Source organism: Schistocerca cancellata, chromosome 2 (genome assembly GCF_023864275.1).
Source record: "Schistocerca cancellata isolate TAMUIC-IGC-003103 chromosome 2, iqSchCanc2.1, whole genome shotgun sequence".
NCBI classification, from domain to species: Eukaryota; Metazoa; Arthropoda; class Insecta; order Orthoptera; family Acrididae; genus Schistocerca; species Schistocerca cancellata.
The window spans coordinates 991,403,576-991,426,253 of NC_064627.1; the positions used below are offsets into that span (position 1 = coordinate 991,403,576).

The 22,678-nt window shown below is 43.5% G+C and overlaps 1 protein-coding gene across 3 annotated transcripts in view; it reads right to left on the reverse strand.

Moving 5' to 3' along the window:
- The window catches only part of LOC126162967 (coiled-coil domain-containing protein 39), a 485,180-nt gene that overhangs the window by 241,653 nt on the left and 220,849 nt on the right, over positions 1 to 22,678 (reverse strand). The window lies entirely within an intron of this gene.

The window sequence follows — 22,678 nt, forward strand, 5'->3', positions numbered from 1 at the left end:
AGTGGTTTACCTTGGTGGACAACATGTTAGACATACACAGTATTGCGGATGACAGCACTCGTTTTGTGTATTTAGTGAACCACTTGCATGACCACCCTGATCTCATCAGTGACTTGTTGCTGAGCACACCCAAGAGCAACAAATATGCCTCTGCCCGTACATTACTCATTGAACGCCTTTCTCGTCAACCAGCTGATATGATTCACATTATTTATGATGAGACTTTAGGCGACAGGACCCCCTCACAGCTGTGGCAACACTTGCATGCGCAGGTCATTACTGAGATCTTGCCGAACTTGTGCTCTCGGCATTGTTGTTGGTGATGTTGCCACAAGAACTACAATTACATTTGCTCCCACATACCGCAGTGTCACTCGAGAATAAACTACGGCTGGCAGACCAGGTATATGCCATTATTCGGCACTGCCATCTCCCTCCATGCAGCACAGTGCTTAATACCACCGCGGTTGGTAATCCTGTGAATATACCTCCACTGTCGGGTGGTAGAGGCCGGGCACGTGAATATCGCAGACAACACATGGAACAGCAGCCATCTAGCGGCCAAGATCGGGAATCATGAGTGGGCTGGCACCACCTCTCCCCACCACAACTGGGCTAGTGCCTGCATGCCCCGCCTTCCCCTCGCCTGTCACTTCAGCTGGTGGGACAAGTACGGCTGACTCACACATATGCTGGTTCCCTTCCACTTACAAGGACGCTGCTCGCAACTGTTGTCTGCTCCGCCCATTCCCAAATGCCTACCGCGAGCCGCAATAGGCACCACGGCTCACGGATACATGCAATGGCACTCACAGACATTGCATTCTGTCAGATCCCCCACCTCATGAGGACGTCTGTACACTTTGGATTTCGGTTCGCGCTGGTATTTTCTCGTCGATACCGGAGCAGATATTAGTGTCATACATCCCATATTTGCCACAAAGGGCACAACACCAGCCAAACTGTTCCTTCGAGCAGCAATTAAATCGCCACTCCATGTCTACAGTTTGGCAGAGTTACCTACTGAACTCATACCTGGCAAACGGTTCATTTGGTCCTTCTACATGGTTGACATAGAAGATCCAGTATTACGCATCAACTTCTTTTTTCATTTCAGATTGCCTCCAGACCTCTGGGTCAACCGCATTATTGCACTGCTCCTCGTCCACTCACATCACGTGTTCAGTTGCCTTCCCGGCTCTCCCTCTCTCTCAGCTTCCTGACAATTTCGACATGGCCCTCATCGAGTGCTCTTCACAACTCCAACTTCCATTGCCTAGCTTCAGTCCGAGCACTCTGCAGTCGAAGATCTCCGCACTCGCAACACCGAGCTGAACCGTGCCATATCATAGGCTACGCATGGCCTTGCCGAGCCACAATGCCTCATACAATGCCTGTCAACACTGCCACCCTCCGACACCGGTATGCACACGTGGGACTTTGACGCCGCTGCCCCCCGACACTGGAGACATACCTCGTGGAACTTTGTCGCCGCACGGACAGCCTCCCTGGCACATCAGGTTAGTGACTCTCATGTGCTACCGATTCCTGTTTGTGTCAGCCCCCGAGTGAGTTTGCCAGCCCAGCTGAACGCTATCACAAATGGCACAACACACAAAATTGTAACAACAGATGGGCCACCAGTGCATCATAAAGTGTGCCGACTGCCGCTACATAAACTATGCTTCGCTAAGGCTGCATTGGAGGAACTTCTGCGTGCAGGTGTTGTCCGTCCATTGGACAGTAACTGGTCTTCGCCTAACACGCGGACCGTATTAGACAATTATCTGATACCGCATATACAAGACTTCGCGCAAGTACTTTGCGGGGCACACATCTTCAGTGTCTTGGACTGCCGCAAGGCATATTTACAGATACCCATGGCACAGAATGACATACTAAAGACAGCATTGCACACACCTTTCAGCCTCTATGAAATTTGTTACATACCTTATGGTCTCTAAAATGTGGCCCAAACTTGGCAACATTTTATAGACTCACTTCTGTGTAACTGCACATATTGTTACGCTTACCTCGACGACATACTCATTTTTTTCCTCCTCTGACAGAGAACACGAACACCACCTGGCCATGATACAGGGCCTATTAACACATAACTGAGTCGAGATCAATAACAACAAGTCACAACTCCGCTGCACCACTGTCTACTTTCCGGGGTACATCGTCTCCTCGGAAGGTATACACCCCTCCCCCCCCCCCCCCCCCCCCCTCAAGAGCGGGTTAACTGCATTTGTGATCTACCTCTCCCAGTGTCGTTCCATGAATTATGCCGGATTTTAGGAACCATCAATTTCTACCATCGTAACCTACCAATGACGGCAGCAATTCAAGCCTCTTTGACCGATGCACTGGCCGGGAAACAAATCTCGGGCAATTGCCGAGTACAGTGGTCTGACAACATGGTGAGAGCTTTCAAAGACCTTAAGTCAGCTTTGCACGTGGTGTCACTCTCGCCCACCCTTAGCCAGATGCCTGCATCTCTATTACAGCAGATGCAACTGATTTTGCAATCGGTACAGTCCTCCAACAGCACGTTAGTGACACGATACAACCATTCTGTTTCTTTTCCAAAAAACTATCTACAGCTCAATGTAAATGGTCAGCATTCAACAGAGAATTGCTTGCGGTTTATGAAGCTGTAAAATATTTCTGCACAGACATTGAAGGAAGGAACATAACAATTTTCACAGACCACCGCACCCTCGTGGAGGCTATCCGTAACCCCGCTGTTGACCTTCCCTCACGTAGGTTTTGGCAGATGGACTTAATTTGCCAGTACACAACAGACATCCGGTACATCCGAGGTTCAGAAAATGTGGTGGTCAACTACCTATCACGTATCACTGCAATTTCATCCCCCATTAATTTCGACAAATTGGCCCACTTACAGGACAATGATACCAAATAGCACAACCTCTGACAGGACCCAGATACTTCCCTCCATATCATGTCCTGCAACCTACCGGGCTCAGTCAGGCCACTGTGGTGCGATACATCCATGGGCACCGCACAGCCTATTGTTCCCCCTGTGCTGTGTCACCAAGTATTCCCTACGTTACACAACCTTTCACATCCTGCTGCCGAGGCTACTATGCACCTTGTTACAGAATGCTTTGTGTGGCGGGGTGTGAAGAGGGATTGTCACACTTGGGATTGTGCTTGTTTACAGTGCCAGCGCAGCAAAGTCAGCAGGCACACACTACCCCGTCTAGGTAAATTTGACATCCTGAACGGCCGCTTCCAACAAGTGCATTTGGACCTCTTAGGACCGTTACCCATGCCTGATGGTTTCAGGTATATCTTGTCTGTCATCGACCGTGTTACACGTTGGGTGGAGGCAATACCCCTGCAGGACATCACAGTGGTTACCAAAGCAGGCACATTAATACCCTCCTGGATAGCTTGATTCAGCTGCCCTACATATATCACCACTGACCAGGGAACACAGTTTGAATCCCTGCTGTTTAACAAACTCTGCATAGTCTGTGGGGCGGATAGATTCCGCACTACGGCTTACCACCCACAGAGTAATGGACTGGTCGAGTGGTGGCACAGGACTCTGAAAGTGGCCCTCATGTGCCACGGCAGTGAGTGGTCCGACACCCTTCCCTGGGTTATGGTAGGAATACGCACGGCTTACAAGACAGATCCCCAGGCTTCACTTGCAGAGCTCCTGTATGGTGAGACCCTAGTCCTCCCCGGAGAGTTCATCAACAACAAAGCAATCGTTGACCTGTCCAACCTCCCTGCTCTAGTTGAGCGTGTCCAGACACACATAGCTGCAATCTGCACGCCCCCTCGAGAACCACACACCCGTCATCGGGTCTTTCTGCATTCGGCACTGGACTCTTGCAAGTTCGTTATGTTACGGGATGACACAGTCAAACTGACATTACAGCCACGTTACTCTGGCCTGCATCTAGTAATGGCTCGCATGGACAATACTATGGACATTCTTGTCAGTGGCCGTCAGCAGACAATTTCCCTTCAACGCGAGAAACCAACCTGGATGATCAAGGAATCTTTACCACACCCTCTCGAGTCAAGTGTTCCTCCGTCAGGTGACGACTCTGATCTCACACAGGCTGCCTACTCCCCTGCGCCCCACCATGATCATATGTGCACTGACCCTACACCTGTGGGTAGCTCAGTTGTTGTGTGTGATGATACTCTACCCTTGTTTCACTCAGGAACTGCATGTGACAATCCACAACCTCAGGCCCAACCAAATGTTGCGTGTGACATTATCCCATCGCAAATGGTGGCACCCAATGCTCCCACAGAGTGTTCCAGTGTTTTTCCTGAACTACGTTATTTTTCCCCACCACCTCCCCTAGAGCCCCCTATGTTCACTGTCAACAAAATTTCCATCTTGATCAACGCCTCTGAGTGCCCACACGGATGAGCTTTCCTTGCAGCTCCATGAAGGATCCATTTTCGTCTTCAGCACAGGGGACACTCCGAGCGAGTCCACTCCCACGTCACATATCACCAATCACCATCCTCTGCACTGTCCCCTTCCCAGACGGGGTTGATATGGCTGGCATAGTTGCAACGTTCAGCACTGACGGGATGCTAAAGATTCGCATCCCCTCTCCGCCTGTACTGCAACACTGACATCTTACATGCCAGTTCAGTTCATGTGTGCAGGTCGACCAGTCTGTCCCCCTCACTGGATGGTGGACTATACCAGCCCTAGTCCACCCTGCACCAACAGCACGGACTCTTCGCACATGCCTCTATCAACCAGCAAGCATCCCACAACACCTCAACACAGGAAGATGCTCACATCCTTCCCTCAGCACTTTGCGCTCCCAGAGGGGGGGGGGGGGGGGGGGGGGGGGGGGGAGGGGGCTCTTGGCGACCATTGACTGCCAGTAACTGCCACCTACGAAGTGCAGAGTAAATGGTCTTTGGGGACTCATGGTTCTTTGGTTTGGTCTCGTGGACTGAGGTTACGATGTGTGTGTTGTGAGTTTCTGTATGGTTTTTCTTGTCTTTTGTGTAATTATGCGAACCTTAATAAAAGTGCCTGATCATAGTAAGTTGGAGTTTTCTGTGCGCAGCCAGTTACTATAGCCAGAAAACCCACAAGTTTAAAGAATGAAAAATAACTTTAATGAAAAAATCAACTATGAGTTACATGGAAGAGCTTTTAGAAAAATTTTACAATGTTAATGTAGGAGAAAATCTGAATGACACTGGTGACAATAGCTTAAATATTTTTGAGCTCTTTTCTGAATGTAACGATGTAGTGGAACATGAGCAGTGTGGGAAACATCTGGAGGTGAAGATGCAACTACTGAATGCAAACGGTAATTGATGCTACTGATGCGGGAGAAATTATGAATAATGAAAATGAAGATATAGCTTATTTTGTTACATTTAATGATGACTTAGGAGGAGGAGGAAGGGGCCTCCATGATGTCATTAAGTTGACAAAGGCGAGTAGAAATGTAAATGAATTTGCAAATGAAGTGTCTTAATCTGTTACATGCACAAATATTGATTCTCATAACTTTGTAAAATGTCTAATCAGTCTTCAGTCCTAAATCCTGAAGTTGGTAATGAAAGTTTTCTGTGCACAATTTGGATAAATGTTGGGGAAAAGTTATTCAGTGACACACTTAGGAAAAAGTTAGTAATTTTGTGCAAAAGAATTTGGCATGATTGATGGGAAGAAACATGTAATAAAATTTATGGATCATGTAAAGGAAGACAAACAATGGAAACTCCACATAGGAATATTAACAATGTAGGGAAGGACAGATTGCTACTTACACAAAGAAGACACATCAAATTGCAGACAGGCATGTCATTTACCAGCTCTGCAGCAATCATTTCACAGCTTTTTATATTGGTATGACCACCAACCAGCTGTCCAGGATGAACAGCCACCATCAAACTGTGGCCAAGAGCAAAGTACACCACCCTGTCGCATAACATGCAGCTGAACACAAGACACGTGATTTCAATGGCTGCTTTGTTAGCCGAGCCATCTGGATCCTTCTCTCCACCACCAGCTTTCCTGAACTGTGGAGATGGGACTTATCTTTACAACATATTTTCCGATCCTTAATTATCCTGACCTCAACCTACAGTAACATACTGTCCCCATACCCACCATGCACCAGTTTCCACTCCCTCTATCCCCATTCTCATCTCCCACTCTGTTAATTTGCAGTCCTCTACCAATGCATCCATCTGTCTTTCCCCACTCCTCTCCTCTTTTGCTCCTTTTTTACCCCACCTCCCTGCTCCACAGCCTTCTGATGCTGCACCTCCCTGCACACTTCAACAGACAGCATTCATCTCTCTCTCTCCCCGCCTACACACTACCCCTTCCCTTTCCACTCCCCCTCCAGATTGCTGCTTGCATCCTATGTAATGTTGCATTCCAGCATGGGATGCTGGAGTTGGTGGTCATGTGAGCATGACGTATGCTTGCTTATGTGTGTGAATGACGTGTGTGTCTCTTTTACTGATGAAGGCTGTGGCCCAAAGCTATATGAAGTGTCTTTTAATTGTGCCTCTCTGCGACCTGACATGCCTTCATGTAGAGGAAAGTTAGGGATAAGTGAGGATTTAACTGTGTTTTTGGCAAACTTAAGTAATGACTACTGTGAAATGTGTAGCAATGATGACACTGACATAAACATTAACTGGATGAACGAGATAAGTGATTTAACTAGGAACAGGTGTAAAACCACTGAAAAGAGTAAAGATATGGAGACAAGTGAAGCTGAAAAAGGTTTGTTACAAGAAGATATTGATACAAAGACCAGTGACGAAACAGGAAACTCATACGCCAAAGGAAAACAGAAAAAATTGAGAAGGGAAAGGATTACTTGATTAAGGCAGCAGAATTTTTTGGGATATTACAAGATTTAAGTAATGAAATTAGACACAATAAAAATTATATTGAAACGCTAGTGATTGCAGTTAGGACTAGAGGGGCTATCCTCATAGTCACAGTACATTGGTGAGATATAAGTTTTTACTGACTTTTGAAACTGAAGGTGTAGAATTTGAACAGGGCTGCTTAACAATAAAGAATTCATGTTGGGAACAGACTGGTTACACAAAGTTACTTCAGCTCTTGAATAGAGATAAAAAAACTTTATAAGTGACAGACAAGAAAGAGAACATAATCAAAACAAAATACATGGAAGTGGAAAAGGGAGATGATTGTGAAAACATGAACAGATTAGAATTAGTGAACAAGGAAAGTTCTACAACTGAGGACAATTTGGAACTAGAAGTTAAAGAAAAGGCATTAATTAAAATAATTGAGGAACAGGTATCTGAAACTATGGGGTTGAATGATGAACAAAAAAGTGACATCAAAGGTTTGGAAGTATGATTGTATACTAAAACTGAAATTTCAGGAGCCATTCTTTACCAAGTCATATGTTCTACCAGCTACAAAGACATCAGCTGTTGAAAAATAAGCTGCAAAAGATGGAAAGGTGTGGTATAACTGAGAGGAGTAGTAGTAGTTTTAATAATCCTTTGGTAACTGTAACAAAATATGATGGAGGTGGCTGACTTGTTTTAGACTCAGGGCTTTTGGAAATATTTATACATAGAGAAAAATGGCCATCCTGAGAACATAAAACAAGTTACTGCATAAGTTTAAGTGTATTAAACTGATGATAGTTTATATTTAACTTCTGGATTCCATCAAGTTCCATTTGCTCCAGAATCTTCGAAATGTACAACATTTTTGTACAACGATAAATTCTATCAGTATTGTGTTGTATAATTTGGTTCAAATGTATCAGTAGATGAGTTCACGAGAGCTTTGGATCAAGTGTTAGATCAGGAATGATTTAAATTAATTATATCTGCTCACAATATTTTGCCTCGCAGTCAGAGTTGGGACGAACAAACAGCATTGTTACTAAAACCAGTGTTGGAGACATTGAGACCATGTGGAATGATGTTAAAAATGGAAAAATTTAAATCTGTGCTTAATGAACTGAAATTTTGGGGACATTATATTACTGAAAAAAGTATATTACCAGATTTAGAAAAAACGAGAGCCACTGTTGAGTTCCCAACACAAAAAAATAATAACAACTTCTCCCCCATTTGCTTCACCTGGTCCTACTCAACCCAACAAGCCACGTTCCTAGATGTTGACCTCTGCCTCAGAGATGGCTACATCAGTACCTCCATCCATATCAGACCTACTAACCACCAGCATTACCTCCACTTCGACAGCTGCCACCCATTTCATACCAAGAAGTCAGTTCCGTACAGCCTAGCCACCTGTGGTCATCACATCTGCAGTGATGAGCAGTCCCTCTCTAAATATACCGACGGTCTCACTGAAGCCTTCACTGACCGTAATTATCCTCCCATCCTTGCACAAAAACAAATCTCCCGTGCCTTATCTTTCCAGTCTCCCACCACCTCCCAAAGTCCCACAGTCCGGCCACAGAAGAGCATTCCCCTTGTAACTCAGTACCATCCGGGACTGGAGCAAGTGAATTACATTCTCTGCCAGGGTTTTGATTACCACTCGTCGTGCCCTGAAATCAGAAATGTCCTACCCACTATTCTTCCCACCACCCCTACCGTGGTATTCTGCTGTCCACCAAACCTACACACTATACTTGTCCATCCTTACACAACCCCTGCTCCCAATCCCCTACCTCATGGCTCATACCCCTGTAATAGACCTAGATGCAAGACCTGTCCCATACATCCTTCTACCACCACCTACTCCAGTCCGGTCACTAACATTACCTATCACATCAAAGGCAGGGCTACCTATGAGACCAGTCATGTGATTTACAAGCTAAACTGCAACCACTGTGCTGCATTCTATGTACGCATGACAACCAACAAGCATGAATGGCCACCGACAAACTGTAGCCAAAAAACAAGTGGACCACCCTGTAGCTGAAAACGCTGCCAAACATGATATCCCTCATCTCAATGACTGCTTTACAGCCTGTGCCATATGCATCCTTCCCACCAACACCAGCTTTTCTGAATTGTGCAGGTGGGAACTTTCCCTGGAATACATCCTACGCTCCCATAACCCTCCTGGCCTCCACCTTCGTTAGTCACTGTCCTCAACCATCCAGCCCCCTCCGTGTTCCCATTCCAGCACTACACAGCTGTCATTTCACCGCCACACCCAGTCTTTTAATTTCTTTTATTTTTATTTCCCTCCTTTCTGCTACTTACCCCCTTCCCCCTCCTCACCTTCTCTCCCTCCCACCCCCCACCCCCTTCGTCTAAACTGCAACACTTCACTGTCCGCCACTACCACCTTACTATCCCTCGCACTACCTGCCCCAGCCTACTCTTTACCCCCAACCAGTCGCCACTCCCATCATGCACTGGTGCTGCTGCTCGCAGTGTAGTTTCAGCTCTCTGAGATTGCAGATGTGTGTGCTAGTTGCGCTTGCGTGAGAGTGTGTGTGCATATGTGTATGTGTGTCTACTGCTGAGAAAGGCCTTAATGGCCGAAAGCTATGTTTGTGTGAATCTTTTTATTGCGCCTATCGCGGCTCAGCATCTCTAGTATATGGTGAGTAGCAACTTTCCTTCTCTCGTACTGTTACATTCCATCCTGGATTTTCCATTGTTTGATTTTTGCCTGATGGCTTTTCTTCGATCCTAACCCTGTGCTGTTTTCCTTTGTAACTACTTTCTTTTGCGCCGCTATACTCAATGTCCATCTTCTTTCTTTCCTTTCCTGTGTTTCTGTTGTTGCCTTACGAACCGCACGCAACAGACGGCGTCAAGAACACGCTGATTGTTGGTGCAGCATCTTATGTCCCACATTACTCCCGCCGATATAATTCAGCCTATACCTTCAAACTGATCAGGCTTCCTGTGTCAGTTCTCGTATTTTTGCGTTTTATCTCCCGCACTTTTCTGGTGCCACACGATCTTACATCTCTAACTACAAACCCCTCCCCACCCCCCACACTTTCTCTGTTCTATCCATGTTTGCACCCACTATATCCACCTCATCCAGTCACATCTGCTGTCCCCCTTCTCTACGCTTATCTGCCCTCAAACCTGCTACCCACAGTAATACACTTATATTTATTAATTATTAGTTATTCTCTATTTTGACCTTTGTGACTTCTCACCAATTTTAGAGCGTTTTCACCTTCCATTATCGTTGTCTTCCTCAGATTTCATCTCTCTTTTTCCCCCTGTGCATCCATTTCGTACTTTTCACCTGCATTTGGGTGTATTTTTCGGACGTAATTCTACTTTCTTACGTATTTTTTCGCATTTTTGCACCACCATGGATCCTTGCTCCTTCCATCTGCGTCAACACAGAAAAGTTTCCTTATCCCTAGCCAGATCCCATTCCCACATTCTGTCCTGCGTTGTTGCTTGGCTCATGAAATCCACCCTAATGGCCTTACTATCAAATTACCCATCTCTGGTTGCCGCCCCTCCTTCCACAATGACCTCCATCTGTTCAGATTCTGCCAATCCTTAGCCCTCACCAACATAGTCCTGCAAAACCATATCAACCGAGCCCAATCCTCCTTGCAGTACCTTCTCTCCATCCACAAAATTCTCCTGCTATGTAACCCCAGATTCCTGGAACCCATAACACACATTGAAACACTTGCCCTGCAGGAACTTGAGCAACATGCACAATGCCACCTCAAGAAGCTTTCCACCCTGCTCACTTCCTACTCCCGCCTCAGAGTACCACTGTCCACCACTTCAACAACAACCTCCAAACCTCCCCCACACCCCCTTATAGCTGACAGACCTACTACACTTACCCCACCCTCCAAAACTCCCTCCCACCGCCACACAGAACTCAAATCCTAAACAGAACCGCAACACAGTCATGAACCTTTCCTCCAGAAGCCTTAGTTCCACAGAAATATCTGTCCTTTCCAAAGGCCTCACCTTTTGCCCCACTCCCAAATTCGACCATGCAGGACTAGTTAAAGACCTTCTCTCCTTCTCCCGGTCCCTACAGTGGAAACACTTTTTCACCACCAACCCGACCAATCAGACTCAAGCAAAGACCATCACTGAACATTGCCTAACTAAATTCACTCCTCCAGCCAACCACGATCCATCCTCACTGCCTCCTTACCACCCCCGATTAACATTCCAGAATTTCTTATCCTCAAACCTTACCTCGCCATTATTCCCCAAATCCCCCAACATGCATACTAACCTTACATCCGCAGAAAGAACCACAGTCCACCATCTAAAAACTGATCCCAATCTTATAATCCTACCAGCAGACAAAGGCTCCACCACCGTAGTTTTGAACTGCAAGGATTACATGGCAGAAGGACTCCGTTAGCTGTCAGATACTTCCACCTACAAACCATGCCACAGTGATCCCATTCCAGCAATCCAGCAGGATCTACAGTCACTACTCAAATCCTTAGGCCCATTCCAGAACCTCTCCCCAGAGTCCATCTCTCTACTTACCATCACCACTCCCCGCACTCCCACCTTATACATGCTTCCTAAAGTCCATAAACCCAACCACCCAGGACACCCAATTGTGGCCAATTACTGTGTCCCCGCTGAGAGAATCTCTGCTCTCGTAGACCAACATCTTCAACCTATTACCCGGAACCTATCCTCCTGTATAAAAGATACCAACCATTTCCTCAACCGACTCTCTACAGTTCCTCTCCCTTTACCACACGATGCCTTGCTCATCACTATTGATGCCACCTCCCTGTACACTAACATTCCTAATGTCCATGGCCTTACTGCTATTGAACACTACCTTTCCAGATGCCCTACGGATTCCAAACCAACAACCTCCTTCCTAGTCTCCATGACCAAATATATCCTCACCCACAATTGCTTCTCCTTTGAAGACATTACCTACAAACAAATCTGTGGTACAGATATGGGCACCCACATGGCACTATCCTATGCTAACCTATTCATGGGCCATCTAGAGGAATCCTTCCCAAAAACTCAGAATCCTAAACCCCTCACCTGGTTCAGATTCATTGATGGCATCTTTGTAACCTGGATTGGAGGTGAGGACACCTTATTCACTTTCCTCCAGAACCTCAACAACTTCTCCCCCATTTGCTTCACCTGGTCCTTATTAACCCAACAAGCCACCTTCCTAGATGTTGACCTCTGCCTCAGAGATGGCTACATCAGTACCTCCGTCCATATCAAATCTACCAACCACCAGCAATACCTCCACTTCGACACAGCTGCCACCCGTCTCATACCAAGAAGTCCCTTCCGTACAGCCTAGCCACCTGTGGTCGTCGCATCTATAGTGACGAGCAGTCCCTCTCTAAATATAATGAAGCCTTCGCTGACCGTAATTATCCTCCCATCCTTGTACAAAAACAAATTTCCCGTACCTTATCTTTCCAGTCTCCCACCACCTCCCAAAGTCCCACAGTCCGGCCTCAGAGGAGCATTCCCCTCGTAAGGTCAGTACCATCCAAGACTGGAGAAACTGAATTACATTCTCCGCCAGGGTTTCAATTACCACTCGTCGTGTCCTGAAATGAGAAATGTCCTACCCACTATCCTTCCCACCACTCCTACTGTGGTATTCCGCCGTCCACCAAACCTACACAATATACTCGTCCATCCTTACACAACCCCTGCTCCCAATCCCTTACCTCATGGCTCATGCCCCTGTAATAGACCTAGATGCAAGATTCATCCCATACATCCTCCTACCACCACCTACTCCAGTCCGGTCACTAACATTACCTATCACATCAAAGGTAGGGCTACCTGTGAAACCAGTCATGTGATCTACAAGCTAAGCTGCAACCACTGTGCTGCATTCTATGTAGGCATGACAACCAACAAGTTGTCTGTCAGTACGAATGGCCACCGACAAACTGTGGCCAAAAAGCAAGTGGACCACCCTGTAGCTGAACACGCTACCAAACATGATACCCCTCATCTCAATGACTGCATCACGGCCTGTGCCATATAGCCTTCCCACCAACACCAGCTTTTCTGAATTGTGCAGGTGGGAACTTTCCCTGGAATACATCCTACGCTCCCATAACCCTCCTGGCCTCCACCTTCGTTAGTCACTGTCCTCAACCATCCAGCCCCCTCCGTGTTCCCATTCCAGCACTACACAGCTGTCATTTCACCGCCACACCCAGTCTTTTAATTTCTTTTATTTTTATTTCTCTCCTTTCCGCTACTTACCCCCTCCCCCCTCCGCACCTTCTTTCTCGCCCTCCATCTAAACTGCAACACTTCACTGTCCGCCACTCCCACCATACTATCCCTCCCCCTCCCCGCCCCAGCCTCCTCCTTACCCCCCCACCCAGTCGCCACTCCCATCATGCACTAATGCTGCTGCTCGCAGTGTAGTTTCAGCTCTCTGAGACTGTAGATGTGTGTGCTAGTTGCGCTTGCGTGAGTGTGTGTGTGCGTGTGTGTATGTGGGTCTACTGCTGACAGAGGCCTTAATGGCCGAATGCTATGTTTGTGTGAATCTTTTTATTGTGCCTATCACGGCTCAGCATCTTCGCTATAAGGTGAGTAGCAACTTTCCTTCTCTCGTATTATTACATTCCATCCTGGATTTTCCATTGTTTGAATTATTAAATATGTAGACATCCTAGTAGGGCTAAGTTTATTTCTCTGAGTGTGGCAAATTTGTACACTAATGCACCTGTACAAGAAACCACAGACCTTGTGAGGAATACCCACCTAAATTACAGGAAACTGGAGCTTACTAAAATTATTCCTACTATGGCACTTTTCAAAAATTACTTCTGTTTCAGAGGTAACTATTACAATCAAGTAAATGGGTTAACAATGGGGTCTTGCTGGATCTTTGGCCTACAAATTCATGAAATATTGAGAATAAATCCTTTTTTGAGCAACAGCAATTAGTTAATGAGATAGTGTACTACAGTAGGTATGCTGACAACACCATCATCTTAATAAATGGAAGAGATGGTGAAATAGATGAACGACATAATCAGTTTACTCTTCTGCACCACAATATGGAGCTTACCACTGAAAGAGAAGTAAATGGAAGAGAAGCAATGGTATTCATGTCTTCATGGTGATCCCACACACGCACTCACAGATCCAAGGAGAAATCCAAGAAAGGAACAAGGCCTTACACATGTTTGCATAAGTGACACCAAAAGCAAGGAAGTGTTGCCGAAGCTGATTCTCATAAGTTTCCCAGTCTTCAGTCACATCATTGTAAGGAGGAAAGGAGAGGAAGGGGCAGGGGGGGGGGGGGGACATCAACAGAATTGAAGCCTGTGTAGTCAATGTGGCCGACAAGTTCAAGATAGCAACTTTTAGAGCCTGCTGTTGCTTGAGGGCAGACTGGAGCACTGCCTACATGGACAGAAGAACCAAAGAAACAACTAAATAGACTAAGCACCCACAGATGAAAGCCACACTCGTAGTGAACTGAATCATACTGCAAGATACAACCAAAGTTTGCTCTTCTTCCACAAACAAGCAAACAACAGTTGACAACATAGACACAAACAACAGACAAACAATCCAGGTACTGATACAAGCAGCTGCTGACAATAAGCATGAACAAGATACGAGGGCGAGTGCCTGCTGCACTGTGCTTATAAAGAGGAGGGATCTGGTAGACAGACCAGCATCTGCTATGCCGTGTGCACAATTCATGTGAACCACTGAAAGCGGCCTGTGGTAGCTGGCCCATGCAGAAGCCATTGGTTGAATACTCAAAGTGTAGCATGATGGCTGCCTGTTGCTGGAGCACATATCCATGTTGTACCTCCTCCATGATAATGTTTGTAAGGGAAATTATTTGTTAACATATTTTGACAACTTTGGATGTTTGACGATTTCTGGAGAAAATTGTTTTCTCATGTTTCCACTTGCTCTATTGTATATATTATATGGTGATCTGTCACTGTAAACAATTTTTAATATGTTACGACTTGAGTCAAATCTAAAATGTTTATTTTCATGTTTTTCCACTTATTCTTCACACTTTGTCGCTGTATCAATAATATTAACGTGTCATATATGGATGCTTATCTGAGCTTTGACAACATGTTCCTGCTCTTTGGCATGGTGTAGGATCTCTTCCTACTTGCCAACATCTTTCAAGATGTGTTCTGTACCAAATGCTGCTCACGAATTCAGTTCTGTCTAGTTTTTCAGAATGAAAATTACAAAATGTTATTTTTGCTTTTGTATTTAATTTTTATGGAGATGTTGGCTTATGTCATGATGATTTATGATGATTATAACTTGCATCACATCTGATTACAATGTAAAAATATAAGTTCCCAATACACTGTGTAAGTTGTTTACTTTATTCATGATTATTTTGGCGATGACATATTGTGCCTTAGTTTAGTTTTTTATTATATCTAGCCACAGAAGATGGTCTGTTAAATGACTGAAACTGGTTGTTTAATAATAATTTTTGGAGTAATACAGCTGTGTGCAATACTGAGTTCTCACCATTTCTTTTTGTTTATTTTATTTCTCCTTATATTATCAATATGTAGACAAGCATTAAATGGTGTAAGTTTGAAATACGTATAACGTTATCTTTTCAGCACAATTACTTTATATCAGTAAAACAATTTGTAGTTTTGATTTTTTCATGGAGCCTCTTGAAGAAAGGGGGCATCATCTTAAACTTGGATAAACAGTGTAAAAGTTTATTATATCAAAACGTCTTTAAGTAGCAGATATTTGAACACAAAACAATTTTAAAACATTCATTATCATTTGCAAAGAAGAAATAAAAGTTTTTTTTTTCTTGGCAATACTAATAAACAACCCATTGACTAGAAAATCAACACATTTAAAAATCACCTAAAGTTAACCAAAAGTTGCTTGTAAAAAACAAATACTGAAGATTCACATCCGTTACATGTTTATTGAGAGTAGGCTCAGTCTGCAGGAAGATTACTTCAAGAAAGGTCAACAGAGTGAGCAGTAGATATGATCCACCAGTTTAACAACAATAGACAGTCTAACTGTAAAATCTAAATTTTCAAGGCTGGAAGTATTACAATCAATAAAATTTTCCAGGCTATTGTGCCGTGGTTGAATCAATTTCACTTTGAAACCTAATATTTCGCCCCCATCTATGGAGGACATTTTCAAGGGGGATTGTAACTTCTTTGAGTATCTGATTCACATCCAGTTGGCTGTTGTCGATTGCCATTGTCCGCTGTTGCTATCACCCCAACGTGGAAAACTGGTACCCATCTTCTTGAACACCAGAATCCAGATATCATTCAATCGTGCCCCCCCCCCCCCCCCTTCCTACTGAAATTCCTCGGCTGTTTTACAATCTCTGTGGCCTCTGTACTTGTTGCTGCCATTACTTGAGTCCTAGTAAAATGAATGTGGTGGTTTCCTGGCTGCAAAGCATGTTCCGCTGATTTGTCAATCTCTCCTCTTCATCCACTGAGGTAAAAGGAGCATTAAGACCACTTAGCAGATCATAACAATGCACAAGTGCCTGTGAAATCGAAAGTTTTCTTGCCTTTCATTAACGACATTACTGATAGCATGGGAAAAATCTTGAAAAAAATGGAACATTGTGGTAATCTACAAACCCACCCGGAAGATCACTTAAAATTGGCTAAGGATGCTTGTCAACCACTGGAAAAAGCATGATTTTATGGAATTCCAGGTACTTGTGGGGAGGTGTAAGTGGGTACTACAAAAAGAATGGCCAAAAAATGACTACAGGAGCACAAGGACAATTGCAGAAGAGGGGAGATTGACAGATCATCTGTGGCAGCCAGGAGACCACCACATTCATTTTGATAGGACTCAAGTACTGGGAGCCACAAGCAGATACCATGAAAGGCTATACAGAGAGGCAATAGAGATTGAAAAACACCCCAGGAATTTCAATAGGAAGGAGAAGGGCATGAAATTGAATGAAATCAAGATTCTGATGCTGAAGATGATGTATTCCAGCCTTCCACTATCGATTTATAGCAACAGTGGATGATAGCAATCGACAACGACCAACTATGCTCATGTGTTCAAAACATGTGACATCATACCATTGTGCGGAAGCATGCATAAACAGAATTTTGCTGCAGTCAGTAGTGAGCTAGGGTGTGAATCAGACACTCAAAGAAGCTATGATTCATCTTGAAAATGCGCTCCGCAGATGGGGATGAAATGTTGGGTTTAAATGTGAAATCCATTCAATCGTGGCACAATAGACCAGAACATTTTAGTAACTGTGAATAGGCAGCCTGTGGTTACAATTGACAGCTTCTACATGATGCAGCTGGCAGTGCAGATATTGACCAATACCCAGTACTACACAATGTGGCCAGGCAATGCTGCAAGCAACCAACCACAACAGGCGTGTAAGCACAGCAGTAGTAGATGACAAGACGCAGTCAATGCTTCGTGTGTAACAACCTAGTAGAGTCCACCCTACCAGGTAAGATATATGATTGAGGTGTCAAACAATAGTCAATGTTGATAAAGATCATACAGAAGGACTTTAGTTCATTACTGCAATAGATAAACAAATAAAATATCTCATTTGTAGCTAATATTCTCTTAGTAACAACACAACGCCAATTTTTGGACTATTTGTACTAATATTTGTTTGTGGATTCACATAATGGCTCTCTTAGAGGTAAAATGGCTTCAGAAACAATTATGCAAGCTGTTCCAAACCTGAGAAATCAAATGAACAAAGAATTCGATTGAATATACAATGATTGGTTCAAACTGTCGACAGATTTTCTCAAATGAACTAAAAGTTTGATCAGATGTGCTATATCTGCAGGTAGCAGATATTGGTGTGCACATCGGAGTTCTGGAAGAAATGGAGAAATGGAGGAACCCACTAGGTGGGAGAGGCAGCCTGCAGAAGAGTAACCCAAACTATGCAAAGCTGTCACCACAACATGACAACAGGGCCAAGACCAGTGGAGAGACATATCCAAGCCATGACCAAAGAGAATAACTGGGTGTCAAGCTAGGTAGTTATCAAACAGACCTAGTACAGTGAAGATAGATCCAAAAGTATCAGGCACGAGCACTGAAGTGACCAGCAGTACACTGGACGCTGACTATATACTGTCCACATGAAAAGCTACTGGCTGCAGTACTCACATGGTGAAATGGTGTTGCTCTCATCTTGCGAGCACAATGCACTACAGCTGCAGTGTCTGTCCCCTAACAGCTATCTACATCCATCTCTTCTGGCTGGAATTTAACCTCTGTGGCACCTTATACCAGAAGATGGATAACAGATTTTCTAGCTTTAATGATAAACTACATGATTTTGGTTCTCATTTCAATCAAAATAGAAATACCAGTATATAATGAAGGGGGGAAAAACCACAACACCAAGAAATAATTAATGCAGAGTAATGAAATTTTAGGAATACATTTGTATAGGTAATATATGTAAGTGATTAACATTGCAAGATCACAGGTTAATGTGAGTGTGAGATAAGCCATTGTAAATCTGAAATGTTGGTACATTAATTACTTGTGTAACCACCAGAATGTTAAATATGAACATTGTGTTATACAGGTGCTGGATTTCTGTCTGTGGGATGGAGTTCCATTCCTGTTGCACTTGGTCAGTCAATACAGGGATGGATAGAACTGGTTGTGGATGACATTCAAGTTGTTGTCCAATAACGTCCTGTATATGATCAATTGGAGGCAGATCTGGTGATCGAGCAGGCTAAGGCAACATGTCAACACTCTGTAGAGCATGTTGTGTTATCAAGTTGGAAACCACCCCCTAGAATCCCATTCATGAATAGCAGCACAATAGCAGGCTGGCGATTCTTCAGGAAAACCTGGAATTCTTAGGGAATTACATTTTACCTTGAAAAATCAGGGAAATCTCAGGGAATTTCAGAAATGTCATAAAATCTCAGGGAATTCTGCATTTTTAACAAAGCATTGTAATTTAATGGCCCTTATCTTGGTACAGCTCCATTTCTTGTTGATGTTCCAACCAAATATCAAAGGGCACTGTAGCAAGTATCGATAAGGAGATCACACATTATCACCAACATAGTTTTGGTTCTCGTTTCGAAACCAGAGGTTGGCTGTATGTCCCCTGTACTTCCCGGTAGGATTCTTCAAATCACCGTCTCAGGAATATTGGAGTTCTTGAACTTATGGAACTTTACTGGCATGAAATACATTTATGGATATATCTGTGTACAATTTTATACCTTATTTAAAACTTACTAATTTCAAAATATGTGAAGTTTCACAGCCCACCAATATCTTTTATGTGTTTCCCTTTTTTTGTTTTGCAAGGACAAAATATAATTATTTTCACTCAGAAATGCAATTGCACTGGCCTTGAATCATGTATATGTTGTTTACGTTGGATGTGTATGAGTTAAATTTAAAGTTGTCTTGAATGTGTCAGTGTCACACTGTAAATATCGGCCAATGTTGGCACCAATGTGCAGTTGAAGGGAACAGAGACTTGCGTTACAACATTGTTTGACACATAACAAGTGTTTTGTGAAATATGGTTTTCTTAAAGTTAATATGCTCCAGTGATTAAATTTTATTCTCAAATTTTAATCATTACAAGAAAGGTGAGGTTAAAATATTGTTTTCAGTATAACATTTACTATGTGTTTACAATGAGTTTTCACATCTAACTTTAGCACATATGCATTTTCAACATATTATCTGAAGTCAATGTAAAATGCATTACACATCTTATGTAAAAAAAAAAAAAAAAAAAATTGATAAACCAGGTTACAGTATATAAACTAGCTAGATCCATGTTCACATGATATCTCAGCACACAAATTTAAATCTTACTCATGCTAATTTGAACATATCTTACACTTTTTCTTTTTTGAAGTGTTTAGTTTCTAATGCCCTAGCACATTCTCTGTTTGTAGTTAAATGTTCATGTTTTTGGAAAAATTTGTTTAATTTGTTGATGTTAAAAGATAATTATTAATCTGCTTTAATGAAAGGGAAGTAGATAGGTTCAACGTCATTACGAGTTCTTAAGCTGTGTATATACTGAACTTGAAACATGTTTTCAAAACATATTTCCGTTTGCTACTTGTGGACTCCATTTTGAAACCTGTTTTGAAATATGGAAAAAAGTATCCATAGGGATGCCAGTATGGATAAAAGGAAACAATTTTCCAGGTGGCTAATACATGTCATCTGCTCACTGCTGCACAGCATTAGTGCATGTTTATATGTTGGACCCCCCCCCCCCCCCCCCTCCCCCCCGTTGCTGGGGAGGCTTGCATGCCTCAGCGATACAGATGGCTGTACTGTAGGTGCAACCACAACAGAGGGGTATCTGTTGAGAGGCCAGACAAACGTGTGGTTCCTGAAGAGGGGCAGCAGCCTTTTCAGTAGTTGCAGGGGCAACAGTCTGGATGATTGACTGATCTGGCCTTGTAACACTAACCAAAACAGCCTTGCTGTGCTGGTACTGTGAACGGCTGACAGCAAGGTGAAACTACAGCCGTAATTTTTCCCGAGGGCATGCAGCTTTACTGTATGGTTAAATGATGATGGCGTCCTCTTGGGTAAAATATTCCGGAGGTAAAATAGTTCCCCATTCGGATCTCTGGGCGGGGACTACTCAAGATGACGTCGTTATCAGGAGAAAGAAAACTGGCATTCTACGGATCGGAGCGTGGAATGTCAGATCCCTTAATCGGGCAGGTAGGTTAGAAAATTTAAAAAGGGAAATGGATAGGTTAAAGTTAGATATAGTGGGAATTAGTAAAGTTCGGTGGCAGGAGGAACAAGACTTTTGGTCAGGTGAATACAGGGTTATAAATACAAAATCAAATAGGGGTAATGCAGGAGTAGGATTAATAGTGAATAAAAAAATAGGAGTGCGGGTAAGCTACTACAAACAGCATAGTGAATGCATTATTGTGGCCAAGATAGACACGAAGCCAATGCCTACTACAGTAGTACAAGTTTATATGCCAAGTTTATATGCCAACTAGCTCTGCAGATGATGAAGAAATTGATGAAATGTATGATGAGATAAAAGAAATTATTCAGGTAGTGAAGGGAGATGAAAATTTAATAGTCATGAGTGACTGGAATTCGAGAGTAGGAAAAGGGAGAGAAGGAAACATATTAGGTGAATATGGATTGGGGGTAAGAAATGAAAGAGAAATCTGTCTGGTAGAATTTTGCACAGAGCATAACTTAATCATAGCTAACACTTGGTTCAAGAATCACAAAAGAAGGTTGTATACATGGAAGAATCCTGGAGATACTAGAAGGTATCAGACAGATTATATAATGGTAAGACAAGAGATTTAGGAACCACGTTTTAAATTGTAAGACATTTCCAGGGGCAGATGTGGACTCTGACCACAATCTATTGGTTATGAACTGTAGATTGAAACTGAAGAAACTGCAAAAAGGTGGGAATTTAAGGAGATGGGACCTGGATAAACTGACAAAACCAGAGGTTGTACAGAGTTTCAGCAAGAGCATATGGGAACAATTGACATGAATGGGGGAAAGAAATACAGTAGAAGAAGAATGGGTAGATCTGAGGGATGAAGTAGTGAAGGCAGCAGATGATCAAGTAGGTAAAAAGACGAGGGCTAGTAGAAATCCTTGGGTAACAGAAGAAATATTGAATTTAATTGATGAAAGGAGAAAATATAAAAATGCAGTAAATGAAGCAGGTAAAAAGGCATACAAACGTCTCAAAAATGAGATCGACTGGAAGTGCAAAATGGCTAATCAGGGACTTGTATCAGTATCAAGAGCTCAGATGGAAACCCAGTTCTAAGCAAAGAAGGGAAAGCAGAATAGTGGAAGGGGTATATAGAGGGTCTATACAAGGGCGATGTACTTGTGGACAGTATTATGGAAATGGAAGAGGATGTAGATGAATATGAAATGGGAGATAGGATTACTGCGTGATGAGTTTGACAGAGCACTGAAAGACCTGAGTCGAAACAAGGCCCCGGGAGAAGACAACATTCCATTAGAACTACTGACGGCCTTGGAAGAGCAGTTGAATGGAATGGGCGGTGTCTTGAAAGGAGGATATAAGATGAACATCAACAAAAGCAAAACGAGGATAATGGAACATACTCGAATTAAATCGGGTGATGCTGCGGGAATTAGGTTAGGAAATGAGACGCTTAAAGTAGTAAGGGAGTTTTGCTATTTGGGGAGCAAAATAACTGATGATGGTCGAAGTAGAGAGGATATAAAATGTAGACTGGCAATGGCAAGGAAAGCGTTTCTGAAGAAGAGAAATTTTTTAACATCGAGTATAGATTTAAGTGTCAGGAAGTCGTTTCTGAAAGTATTTGTATGGAGTGTAGCTATGTATGGAAGTGAAACACGGATGATAAATAGTTTGGACAAGAAGAGAATAGAAGCTTTCGAAATGTGGTGCTTCAGAAGAATGCTGAAGATTAGGTGGGTAGATCATATAACTAATGAGGAGATATTGAATAAAATTGAGGAGAAGAGGAGTTTGTGGCACAACTTGACAAGAAGAAGGGCCGGTTGGTAGGACATGTTCTGAGGCATCAAGGGATTACAAATTTGGCGTTGGAGGGCAGCGTGGAGGGTAAAAATCATAGAGGGAGACCAAGAGATGAATACACTAAGCAGATTCAGAAGGATGTAGGTTGCAGTAAGTACTGGGAGATGAAGAAGCTTGCACAGGATA